At 51.4% G+C, this 12,035-nt stretch overlaps 1 protein-coding gene across 1 annotated transcript in view; it reads left to right on the top strand.

Annotated features, from left to right (window-relative positions):
- Positions 1–12,035, top strand: part of LOC309552510 (sodium/hydrogen exchanger 9B2-like) — a 132,161-nt gene that overhangs the window by 19,863 nt on the left and 100,263 nt on the right. The gene's annotated exons all lie outside the window — the stretch shown is intronic.

Raw genomic sequence — 12,035 nt, 5'->3', positions numbered from 1 at the left:
TTTATACATGACCCTCGTCTCATCTACAATCAGCTCTCTTCTCCTTCCAGTTCATGTTTTGGTCCTCCTCTGTGCTCTTTCCTAGTGGAACATAATTGTCTGTCTCTTCCTTCCTAACTGGTTCTAAAGCTGCTGCTGCTTCTATTCCCTGTCCATAATCTGTTCTTGCTGTACATACCTCCTCCCCAGCCACATAATCCGTTCTTGCTGTACATACCTCCTCCCCAGCCACAAACTACCTTTACTTTTACTTTTTTCTTTTATCCTCCAAATATGCTTACACTATCTTTGCATACTCTCCCAAATATTTATGTTAAAATCCTGTTTAGCTTCTTCTAACCCTAGTCCACGATTGGATCCACTGCTGCCTCTTCTTTCTTCAACCCGCCTTCATGCCTACTTTCTCGCCAGTAGCCTGTCACCCCCCCCCCCCCCTTCCCTTCATCACCTGCAATGATCAGCTTCTGCTCTGTTTCCTTGCCTCTGTAGTCAAGAACCAGTTGACATTCTTGCCGTTCTGACATGTCTGATAAAAGACTGGTATGTACTATGTACCAAAGTCCAGTGGAATAAATACACATTTAGAAGCGTATGTGAATTTTCATGTGTATATATGTAAAACTCCACAGAAAGATTAGACCCCAGCGTACATAAGGTCATGCCCTTTCTATTTTCTACAGCAGTCAGAATTATCTATGGGCCATGCTTTAAAGATAGCCCCAGTATCTTCAAGGAAACAAATAGGTAAATATAGCATTGCAGCTATGACAAATGGCATTCAGAGTAAAGCTGACCATACACAATTCAGTTTTTTTCGTACAGTAGTGGGCTGGATGAAAAAAAAAAAAAAGAATGAAGCGATTCTTCCATCCACACTGTCGATGGGAAGGGGGGGGGATCCTCCCCACAGCACTTTTTGTATACACAGATCAGCGCTGCAGCTGCTTTTTTCCAACAGGTCTGTTCAGCAGAATTTGATCGATTCCTGTTGAGCAGCAATGGCCCCACGTGGATGGAAATTTGGCTGGTCCCTGCTGAACAAGCCAAATTTAGATTTTCTATGGCCACCTTGGGGGACATTTATCAATCAAACTAGCAAAACTATTTTAGCATGCAAGTGTCGCCGCACACTGTATTCAACTCCAATGTAAAGTAAGTGAAAGAAAGGCTCAAGCCCAAATCCCCGCCCATCAGTCATGCCCCTCTGACATGTTTCAACCACATTGAGCTTAATCATAGAGGGCAATAAAATTAGACCAAAGTCATGCTGCCTCTCTCAGTTCAGCCAAGTCTTTGCAACAGGTTTCCCAATGTATTTGGGACCCTTGTGCCTGTAATCCTGGGTAGACAACTGTGACAATTTGCCATGGTTGGCTAGAGCTTTACTACTGAGCATGAGACTGATTTTCACCCTAAACAGTCAAGGGCAGTATTAATCCTTACTATACTATGCAGGTTTTGAGTTGTGTCTTTTCTCTTCCATTTTTTCATTTTGATGCTGTTATTTTAGCGCAGCTGCTCAAACTAGAACCTTGTAGAAAATCGTTCTCACTACTTCTGTTGAGCATTGTGTTGCTGTGCCACAGAATTGATAAATGTCCCCCAATGTATTGACCTTTGCCCTGTGCATTTTTGTATTGATTTTTAGGCTCCCTGCACACTAGCATTTTTCATAAGCTCAAACAAAAGCTAGAAAAAACGCTGGATGCAAAAAAGCTGAAAATAGCATTTTCCCTTTCGTTCATTGAAGGACATATCTTCTTAACACTTGGGTTTATGGTACCCCCTACAGGAGTAGGACATTAGGCGGAAAAAAGTTTGACTATGCTTATAGGGCAATCCCAGGGGGTATACTCCCACTTCCTGCTATAGGACTTCAGTTTTTTTCTGCCTATTCAGGAGTAAAGACCTAGTTCCTTGCTGGGATCTCTGGTCCTAGCATTTTTTCCTTTTTAAATTGAATTTTTCTTGCTGCTTTTATTTTTTGTTCCTGTGAGAACTACAATCAACTGCTGGACTGGACAGCAAACTGTAAATCCCAGATCCTTATGGTCTCCCCAGTCCGGCCAGCGAGCGCGACCCGACCGCAGCTCCGCGCTAGGTCAGCCGTGACATAGCCCCACTGGACAGGGGCTGGCCAGAAAGTAAACGCCTTGTGAGGACGCATAGCCCTGGAAATGACCCTGGTCACGAACTGAGTCACAGCGTGCTTCTGGCCTGCAGCACCCCATTCCAAGATGGTGCGGTGGTCTGTCTGAAGTGGTGCCCACCCAGTCCAAGGTGTGGTGAGTAGTGTCCCTCCTCCTTTCTGATGGTTTTGGGGGTGATTCTGGGCCCCTCCCCGGGTCAGTTAGACCCCCGAGTACCCTTCCTTCCCACATAGTGCTCCTCCTCACTATCAGGTGGTTGGTTGCTGTATATCTCGGCGGCCATGTTTGTGTAGTCTGTCAGCCATTTTCTTGTGGTTTACCATTGATATGAAGCAACGCCAATGTTTTTGAAGCCTATGGAGCGGTGAATTGGCAGTGGCCCTTTAGTGTCAGTTCCTGAATGTTCTCCTTCTCTCTGATTGCCGCATGGCATGCAGCTTGGCACTCTGTCTCTGTACCTGAGTAGGTGAGTCCCTTTGGGTGCAAAATGGCTCCCTCCTTCTGCTATAGCGGTAGCTTGGTGCGCTGGGACCTGTGGTGCCGCTGGTGCAGCGGTGGGGAGAGCTTTACCAGCAATTTTCCTATTTCTTGTTGGCGGTCTCCAGATTAACCCATGGCGTTCTTGAAGCACGTGTCACCACCTGACCCTCTCCCAGAGACTTTGGGTCCCAGTCTGCTTTGTCTGCGATGACGGCGGTCCTGCAGTCACTAGTGTCCAAGGTAGATATGGCCCTCCAAAATTGCTGCATCCTCTGTCTCCTCAGATTCTGAGGTTGATTTGGCCACCGTGGACGCGAGTCACCCTACTGGGTCTGCATCCATGCACCCAGAGTACTCTGATAGTGAGGATGATTCCTCTTCCACTACAGCCGCGCAGGAAAATGTGCTAGTGGATGCACTGATTGTTCTCAGTGCAGGAAACTTTGAAATTGGAGGACAAAGCTACTGCTGCGTTCCCCAAAACGCACTATCTGGGTACCTAAGCGTTTCGGTAGAAGGTATCCTTTTGAAGAGTCCCTGCTAAAGAAACTGACAGTACCACCTGTGGTGGACTCTCTAGGTTAAATAAAGGCCACCCTTCTCCCGGTGGAGGACTCTGTCCTTTAAGGACCCTTTTGACAAAGAGGGCTTAATCTCTGGTTCGATACCTTTTTACCATGGCTGGTTCAATTCTAAGGCAAATGTTTGCCATAACCTTGGTTTCCCAGACTTTAACGGAATGGGCAAAGCTTCTGCGCCAGGATTTGGAAGGGGGGACAGCCTCCTCCTGAGCTGGCGGATCAGTTGATCCAGGGGTTGCAGTATATCTGTGATGCCTCTCTGGATGCTGCCCCCTTAGCTAGCAGGCTGTATGTGACAGCTGTGACCCTTCGCCGCATGGAATAGCTGATATATTGGCCTGCGGACCAGGCTTCCAAGAAGGTACTGACTGATTTTCCCATTTTAGGAGTTCGCCTGTTCGGATCAACTAAATGGAGGAGATCATTAAGGGTCTTACAGGAGGTAAGAGTACTTTACTTCCACAGGCTACCAAGAGCAAAGAGTCTCATTGCAAATGTGGCCCTTTCTTCTCAGGCCAAAAGTGGCCCTTTCGTCCCTCGGAATCTCAGGACAAGGGATCGAAATCTGCCCAAAACCCCGCAGGAGGTTTCAAGAGGCCCTGGCCAGGTAAGCCGAGAGCGGGTTCCTCCGGACCCACAGACAAGCCCACTTCTGCCTGAAGGGGTGCCCTCACCTGTATCTGGGGTGGGGGGGATGTCTTTGCTTCTTTCCGGATCCATGGACCTCCTTGATTCAAGACAAATGGGTCCACGAGTTGATTCGGTCCAGTTACAAGATCGAGTTTCGGTCCTTGCCTCCGACAAGGTTCTTCCCTTCCAACTTTTTCTCCCCAGGTCGCCTGCAATGTCTGTTCGGGGCAGTACAAGATCTGCTCTCACAAGGGGTCATTGTACGCGTTCCAGAATCGGAATGCTTTTGGGGTTTTATTCAAACCTATTTACTGTTCCCAGGAAGGCCTTGAACCGCTTTGTGCGGGTTCAGACACTTTGGATGGAGTCCATTAGCATGGTTGAAGCATCCCTTCATTCTTTGTATGTGGCTCGGGCAATCAGGGTGTATCTGGCGGCGACTGGCGAGTCGTTCCGAAAATCTGATTCCCTGTTTGTCCATACGGATGGACCCCATAAGGGGCTGGCCACGTCTACTGAGACTATTTCCAGATGGATCAGGCAGACCGTGGTGCAGGCCTATTCCATTAAGGGTCAGGATTCTCCTTTCCCTGTTAAGGTGCATTCTACTAGGGCGCTTAGTGCCTCTTGGGCCTTCCATCACCTGGTCTTCCGTGCGCACTTTCACAAAATTTTATAAGGTGGATGTGTTAGCATCTTGGGATGTTGCCTTTGGCCGTAAGGATTTGCAGGCTGCTGTTGGAGAGGATAAGTCCTCTTTGAGGGTGTATTTTTTTTTTTGTCAGGTGAGCTTCCGTTGTTTCCTGGTTGAGCTACTGTTTTTACCTGGTTGGCTACATTTAGCTTTTGGGAGGTATGTTTATTGCTGTGTTCTTCTCACCCCTCGTGTTGACACTGCTTTGGGACATCCCAAAGGTCAAGAAGATATGGGGCTGTACGAATAAACGAAAGAGAAAACTGGATTTTTGTCTTATTGTAAAATCAATTTCTCTGATGTTCATTGATGGACACAGCACCCACCCCTCTGTGGAGTTGGGTTATAGGTTATTCTGGCACTGCTTGTTACAAAACTGAAGTCCTTTAGCAGAAAGTGGGAGTATACCCCCTGGAACTGCCCAATAGGCGTAGTCAAACTTTTTTTCTGCCTAGTGTCCTGTAGGGGGCAGCATAAACCCAAGGGTAAAGAGGATATGGAGCTGTGTCTGTCAATGAACATCAGAGAAATGGATTTTACAGTAAGACAAAAATCCAGTTTAGGACCTAGTTCATTGCCGTGATCTTTGGTCCTGGCAAATTTTTTTTCTTTTTTTTTTTTAGATAGAAAATGTTTTCTCCTGGATTTTTCCTGTGACATCTACAATTGCCAGACAGAACGATGGGCTGGATAATCAAGATCCAGTGGTTACCCCAGTCTGGCCAGCAAGCGCAGCCCTACCCCCCCCCCCCCCACAATGCTAGGGGCTGTTTGGGTTGTCTGGTCCACCTCCTGGTTGGGGGCAGGGCGCTAGCTGGCGACCAGACGATCGACTGTGTGGGGGGGGTTCTACCTGGTGGGGGCTCCTGCCAGGGCCCCCGTCCTGCCTGGATCTGTCCTTGAGGCCTGGGTCCCTGTAAGCCTTGTTGTGCCGCCATTTTGTTGTAGCCTGTGTGTTTCTATACATGGTGGTAGTCTGCGGTCCAGTGGCCATTTTGTGGTGGTTTGCCATTGACAATAGTGGTGGCAATGACAGTGGAGCCCTGTGGGTGTTTTTTTTCGGTAGTGGAACCCCCTCCCCATCCCCTGGTGCTGACTCCTGGATCCTTTCACTTCCTGATCGCCGCACGTGTAGTGCAGTTTATCCTTGTGGCTACAGGTGCCTGTTTCTGCTGGGTGGGGAGTCTGGTGGGGTCCTCTCCCTCTCTGCTAAGTATCGCTTGGTGCTTGTACCTGGTGACTGTGTGGTGCTGCCAGCACGGTGGGGGTGGTCTCTTTGCAGTGTTTTACACTTTTTGTGGGGTCCACCTGGTGATTTATGGAGTCTTTGGAGCACGCCTTCCCACCTGATTGCCTCTCGGAGGCTGCGAGGCCCTCCGGGTCCCAACCATCCAATAATGCACTATTGCCGGTCCTGGAGTCATTTGTGTCCCGGGTGGAGGTGGGTTAGCAAGTGGGCTAAGCTCTTACGCCGTGACCTGGAGGGAGAACAGCTCATCCTGCCTTTGCCGAGCTGGCAGACCAGCTGGTCCAGGTGCTGCAGTTTATCTGTGATGCCTTTTTGGATGCGGCTCAGCTCTCTGTTTTAGCGGTGGTCCTTCGGCATATTTTTTGGCTCAAGTGCTGTTCTGCTGACCAGACTTCTAAAATGGCCTTGACTGATCTTCCTTTTCAAGGAGATTGCCTGTTTGGAGCTACCCTGGATGACATCATTAAAGGTCTCACAGGGGGGTAAGAGTACTTTCTCTTACGTCCTCCGACAGTCGCCGCCCCTTCATATTCGTCACCAATGGGGTTATTGACCTTTGCTCCGTAGGAGTGGCTAGACAACAGAATATGTTAATATCAAAGCTTTTAGCATACCCCACCCCCAGGGGGTGGTCCCCTCAGTCAATACCCTCCTGCTTCCTGCATTCCTACCTCAGTTTCATTTGTCTAGCTCAGGAGTAGGTTAGACGTTTCCTGTGCTGGGGCTTTTCAGCCTCAGCTTCTTCTCTCTTTTTGATTTTATTTGGAGTTTTTTTCTTTTTCTTTACTTAGCTGTTTATTTTCAGCTCTAGTCAGGTCTTCTGATGAAGATGATCGTGCGGTGCTGGGTCTCGGGCTGGCCTACCTGGTTATCCGGGGTTCAGGGCCAGTGGCTTCCCAGCCTGCCATCGAGCGTTCAGCTAGGTTTCCCTGGCAAATATGAACGACCCATCCCTGTCCGCTGCAGGGATGCTACGGTGAGGTGGCTACCTCACTGGACGCCATGCGGTTTCGCACCGCAATTCCACTGCGTCCTGGCTGCGACTCTCCCTGTCCTCAGTGCAGCGGTTTGATCGCTTGTGCGGGGTCCCCACGCCATCCGGATGGTAAGTGTATTTCTGTGTGGGGACCTGTCTGTCTTGGGTGTCAGTCTGGGACTGTGGGACCCTGCATGTCTGTGCATAATGCTGAGCTCCCTGTCAGTATAGCTGCTCTCTGTGGGCTGCAAGGGGGGGCTCTCCTGCTCTGCTCTGTGTAACAGGCTGTGTGACATGCTGTGTGCTGTGAAGGACATGCTTGTGTAAGACATGTTGTGGGCATACTGTGCGGCGGCCGCTACTGCGGTCCGCCATTTTTTTGTGACGATTTTGTGGTGACCGACCCTGTGTGGTGAGAGCGCCGTTTTGGCGCCAAACGCCGCCATTTTGGCGGCGATCGCGCGGGCCACATGTCAGTGTTTCTGCCTCTATAGCCTCGGCCGGCGGCCATGTTTGTGTAGCCTTACATAGGCTTTATGTGGGCGGTCAGTCTCGCATCACTTCCTTTTGCTCTGAGGACAGCGATCGATGAAGCAGCAGCCTGTGTGACCTCTCCAGGTTTTACCTTCCATTCCTGTATTCCTTGCCTTTGTATTCCTAGCCCGGTGGGTCAGTGTGTTTCTGTGCGTGCGGTGAGCGATCGCCGCGGCCTTAAAGGGGCAGTACTTCTTTTTTTCCTAAGTTACTGGGGCATGGATTCTCAGGAAAGCAAGTTTCCTCCCTCCTTGGTAGGGGGCCAGGGGGCTGCTGCTGCTTCCCCTGAGGGGGCTGATCTGGCTGCTATTGTGGCTAACCTTGCTGCTCAGGTGCAGATGCTGGTGGCTGATCGTTCCACGAAAAGGCCCAGGGTGTCCATTTCCTCTGATTCAGAGGGCGATGGGGATGCTATGGCTGGTGTGCCCTTCTCAGGGTCTCCTTCTTCTTTAGACCTTGCGGGGTCTGAAGGGGAGGCTGAGGTGGAAGGGGTTGATAATTCTCCCCCTGGCTCGTCCGAAGAGCTTGCAATCATGGATGAGTTGGTTGCTTCTATCAAACAAACGCTGCATTTGGAGGATGAACCATGTCCTCCTGCTTTGATGTCCTCTTATGGGAAAACGCAAAATGTCGCAGGTTTTTCCTTGCTCTACGGAATTTCAGCGCGCTGTTGAGGAGCAATGGCGCAACATAAAGAAACCTTTTGCTGTGCCGAGTAGATTCAAGCTGCGTTATCCTTTTACACCAGCTACTGATGAGCGTTGGTGTGTGCCGCCTCAGGTGGATCGTGCGGTGGCGATTTTGAATAAATCCACTGCGATTCCTGCTGAGGATACCCCGGTGTTCCGGGACCCTACGGACAGGAGATTGGAGTCTCTGGCCCGTCACTCTTATACGGTTGCGGGCTCTATGCTGAAGCCTATTTTTGCTTCCGTTATGGCGGCCCAGGCTATTGCCGATTGGACGCAGGTGCTCAGGCGCGCTCTGGTGGCTGACTCTGCTTCGCCGTCGACATTGGCTATGGTGGATCAGATTCATCAGGGTGTCATGTATTTGTGTGATGCGGACCTAGATATGGTCCCTTTGGCTGCGCGTCTGCAGAGTGTGGCGGTGTTGAACCGCCGCCTGATCTGGCTGAAATGTTGGTCTGTTGACCAATCTTCTCGCAAGACTTTGGCTAATATGCCTTACGCGGGCTCTCGCCTTTTTGGCAAATCCTTGGATACTCTGTTCAAGGGTGTTTCTGGGGGTAAGAGTACTCTTTTGCCCCAGTCTCACAAGTCTAAGTTTGTTCGCGGTAAGAAGAATGCTTCGTTTAGGCCCTCTCAGGGGTCCTTTCGTGCCTTTCGGTCGCACTATAAGGGTAAGCCCTTCAAGGGACAAGGCTCCCAGAAGAAGCCGTGGGCAGGTAAGCAGAAGTCCGGCCAGTCCGGGTCCGCTGCCCATAACAATGCGGCCTGAAGGGGCGCCCTCACCCAGTTCTGGGGTGGGGGGACGTTTGCTCAGTTTTCTTCAACCCTGGCTGGCCCGCGTTCGGGACAGGTGGGTTCAGGAAATCATTCGATCTGGATACAAGATCGAGTTTCTCTCTCGGCCGGCGGGCAGATTTTTTCCCTCAAATCTTCAGCTGTCTCCGGAGCGTTTGCGGGATCTGCACCTGGCGGTGCGGGACCTGCGGGCTCAGGGAGTGGTGATTCCGGTGCCTCATCGGGACAGATTTCGGGGGTTCTATTCAAATCTGTTCACTGTGCCCAGAAAGGAGGGCAAGGTACATCCGATTCTGGACTTGAAAGCTCTGAACCGTTTTGTGCGGGTTCGCAAGTTCCGCATGGAATCCCTGCGCTCGGTGGTGGCTGCCCTGGTTCCGGGGGAATTCATGGCCTCCATCGACTTGAAGGATGCGTACCTTCACATTCCCATTTTCGAGGGTCACCAGCAGTACCTTTGATTCGCCATTGCGGAGGATCACTTCCAGTTCGTGGTGTTGCCCTTTGGTCTCGCCTCGGCTCCGCTGGTTTTCACCAAGGTGCTTGCGCCGGTTCTGGCTTTGTTGAGAGCCCAGGGCATCTCGATCCTGGGGTATCTGGACGACATTCTGGTTCGGTCTGCGACCAGTCAGGGCCTGGTGAACGACCTGTCCGTCACGATGCAGACTCTGCAAGAGTTCGGTTGAACGATAAATTTTCCAAAGTCGACGCTGTGTCCGTCGGTTCGTCTCCCTTACCTGGGAATGATCCTGGACTCTGTTCAGGCGCAGGTCTTCCTGCCGGAAGACAAGCTCCGGAAGCTTCAAGAAGAAGTCGGGTCCCTCAGGGACGTTCAGTGTTCGTCCCTCCGGACGTGTATGAGGTGTCTGGGACTGATGGTCTCGGCTTTCGAGGCGATACCCTTTGCCCAGTTTCACACGCGGGGTCTCCAAAAAGAGATTTTGGCCAGGTGGGACGGACGACCGCAATCTCTGGATCTCCAGATTTCGTTGAGTCATCGCACCAGAAGGGACCTTCTGTGGTGGCTCCAGTCCCCGGCGGTGTCGGGGGGCAAGTCCTTTCGTCCTTGCTCGTGGACTGTGATCACCACGGATGCCAGCCTGTCGGGCTGGGGTGGTGTTCTGGGCGTTCTGTCTGCCCAGGGAACTTGGTCGGAGGAGGAATCCTCCCTTCCGATCAACATTTTGGAATTGCTCGCGATAAATCTCTGCCTTCGGCGTTGGTCGGACAGGCTGCAGGGCCGTCCGGTTCGGGTGCAGACGGACAATGCCACAGCGGTGGCCTACATCAACCACCAAGGGGGCACCAGGAGTGCCCGAGCGGCTCGGGAAGTAGCCGACATTCTGTCTTGGGCCGAGACGCACGTCCCGGCGATATCTGCTGTTCACATTCCGGGGGTGGAAAACTGGCAGGCGGATTATCTGAGTCGCCAGACCCTGGACCAGGGAGAATGGTCCCTTCACCCGGATGTCTTTCGGATGTTGTGCGAGAAGTGGGGGTCCCCAGATGTGGACCTGTTCGCGTCTCGTCTGAACAACAAGGTGGAAAGGTTCGTGGCAAGAACGCGCGATCCTCGGGCAGACGCCTCAGACGTGTTGGCGCCCTGGCATCAGTTTCGTCTGATGTATGCCTTTCCACCGATTCAGCTGCTGTCCAGGTTCCTTTGAAGGTTGGCCTCGGAACCGAAAACGGTGATTCTGGTGGCACCAGACTGGCCTCGCCGGTCTTGGTACGCAGATCTTGTGAATCTGGCGGTCGACGCTCCATGGCGTCTGCCTCTTCGAGACGATCTCCTGTCTCAAGGGCCGATATTTCATCCTGCTTTACAGTCGCTGGCTTTGACGGCCTGGCTGTTGAAACCCAGATACTGAAGGATAGGGGTCTATCCCCTGAGGTCATTCACACCTTGATTAAGGCTAGAAAGTCCTCTTTGGGGAAGGTTTACTACCGTACTTGGAAGGCCTATTTTGCCTGGTGTGAGTCCAGGGGGTATTCCCCTCGTTCATACTCGGTATCAAGGGTGTTGGCTTTTCTTCAAACGGGTGTGGACCAGCGTTTGGCGTTGGCCACGATTAAGGGTCAGATTTCTGCTCTGGCCGTTCTCTTTCAGCGCCCTGTGGCGTCTAATTCTTTAGTTGGCACCTTTGTTCAAGGGGTGTGGCATCTGGTCCCTCCTAGCAGGGAGCCTTTGCCTCCATGGGACTTGAATCTTGTTCTGTCCATGTTGCAACATGCTCCCTTTGAAAAAATCAGGGAGATCTCGTTGTCTATGTTGTCCAAGAAGGTTGCTTTTTTGGTAGCGATCACTTCGGCTCGCAGGGTGTCAGAGCTGGCTGCCTTGTCCTGCAGATCTCCGTATTTGGTGGTTCATTTGGATAAGGTGGTCTTGCGTCCTAACCCGTCTTTCCTTCCGAAGAGGATCTCGGAATTTCACCTCAATGAGGACATTGTTCTGCCTTCGCTTTGCGCAAAGCCTAAACATCCAAAGGAAGTGGCTTTGCATTCCTTGGATGTTGTTCGGGCGATCAGGGTTTACCTGTCATCGACTGAATCCTTTCGCAAGACGGATTCTCTATTTGTCCTTCCAGAGGGACCTCGGAAGGGCATGGCGGCGTCGGCCTCTACCATCGCCAAATGGATCAGACAGACCATTGAGCAGGCCTATGCTTTGAAGGGGAAAGTTCCCCCCATGCCTGTGAAGGCGCACTCTACAAGATCTCGGAGTGCGTCTTGGGCCTGTCATCATCGGGCTTCTGTGGCCAGGTGTGTAAGGCGGCGACTTGGTCGTCCGTTCACACCTTTTCAAAATTCTACAAGGTGGATGTTCAGGCATCGGCAGATGCTTCCTTTGGCCGCAAAGTTCTTAGTGCGGCAGTGCCTTAGGGTCCCTGGTTTGGGTCCTTGGCTGTTGGGGTATTTTTACCCCTGGGTTACTTGTTCTTTCCTGGGTTGTTGCTCCTGTTGAGCAAGTTTTTTTCATGTTGCCCAGTTGGTTTCCTTCCTTTGGTAAGGTTCCTTTCTCTGATGTGGGTATTGCGTTTCCTTAGGCGCGGCTGCTTTTTTTCCCACCCCTCATGTCTACACTGCTTTGGGACGTCCCATTGGTGACGAATATGAAGGGGCGGCGACTGTCAGAGGACGTAAGAGAAAATGGAATTTTTGTAAAATCTTACCTGTAAAATTCCTTTCTCTGAGTCCTGCGACAGTCGCCGCCCCCGCCCCTCTTTTGGGGTTTTGTTCATGTACTCTACTGC

The sequence above is a fragment of the Pelophylax lessonae genome (assembly GCF_965119305.1).
Source record: "Pelophylax lessonae genome assembly, chromosome: 1".
NCBI lineage: Eukaryota > Metazoa > Chordata > Amphibia > Anura > Ranidae > Pelophylax > Pelophylax lessonae.
This window is presented reverse-complemented; position numbering and strand designations above follow the sequence as displayed.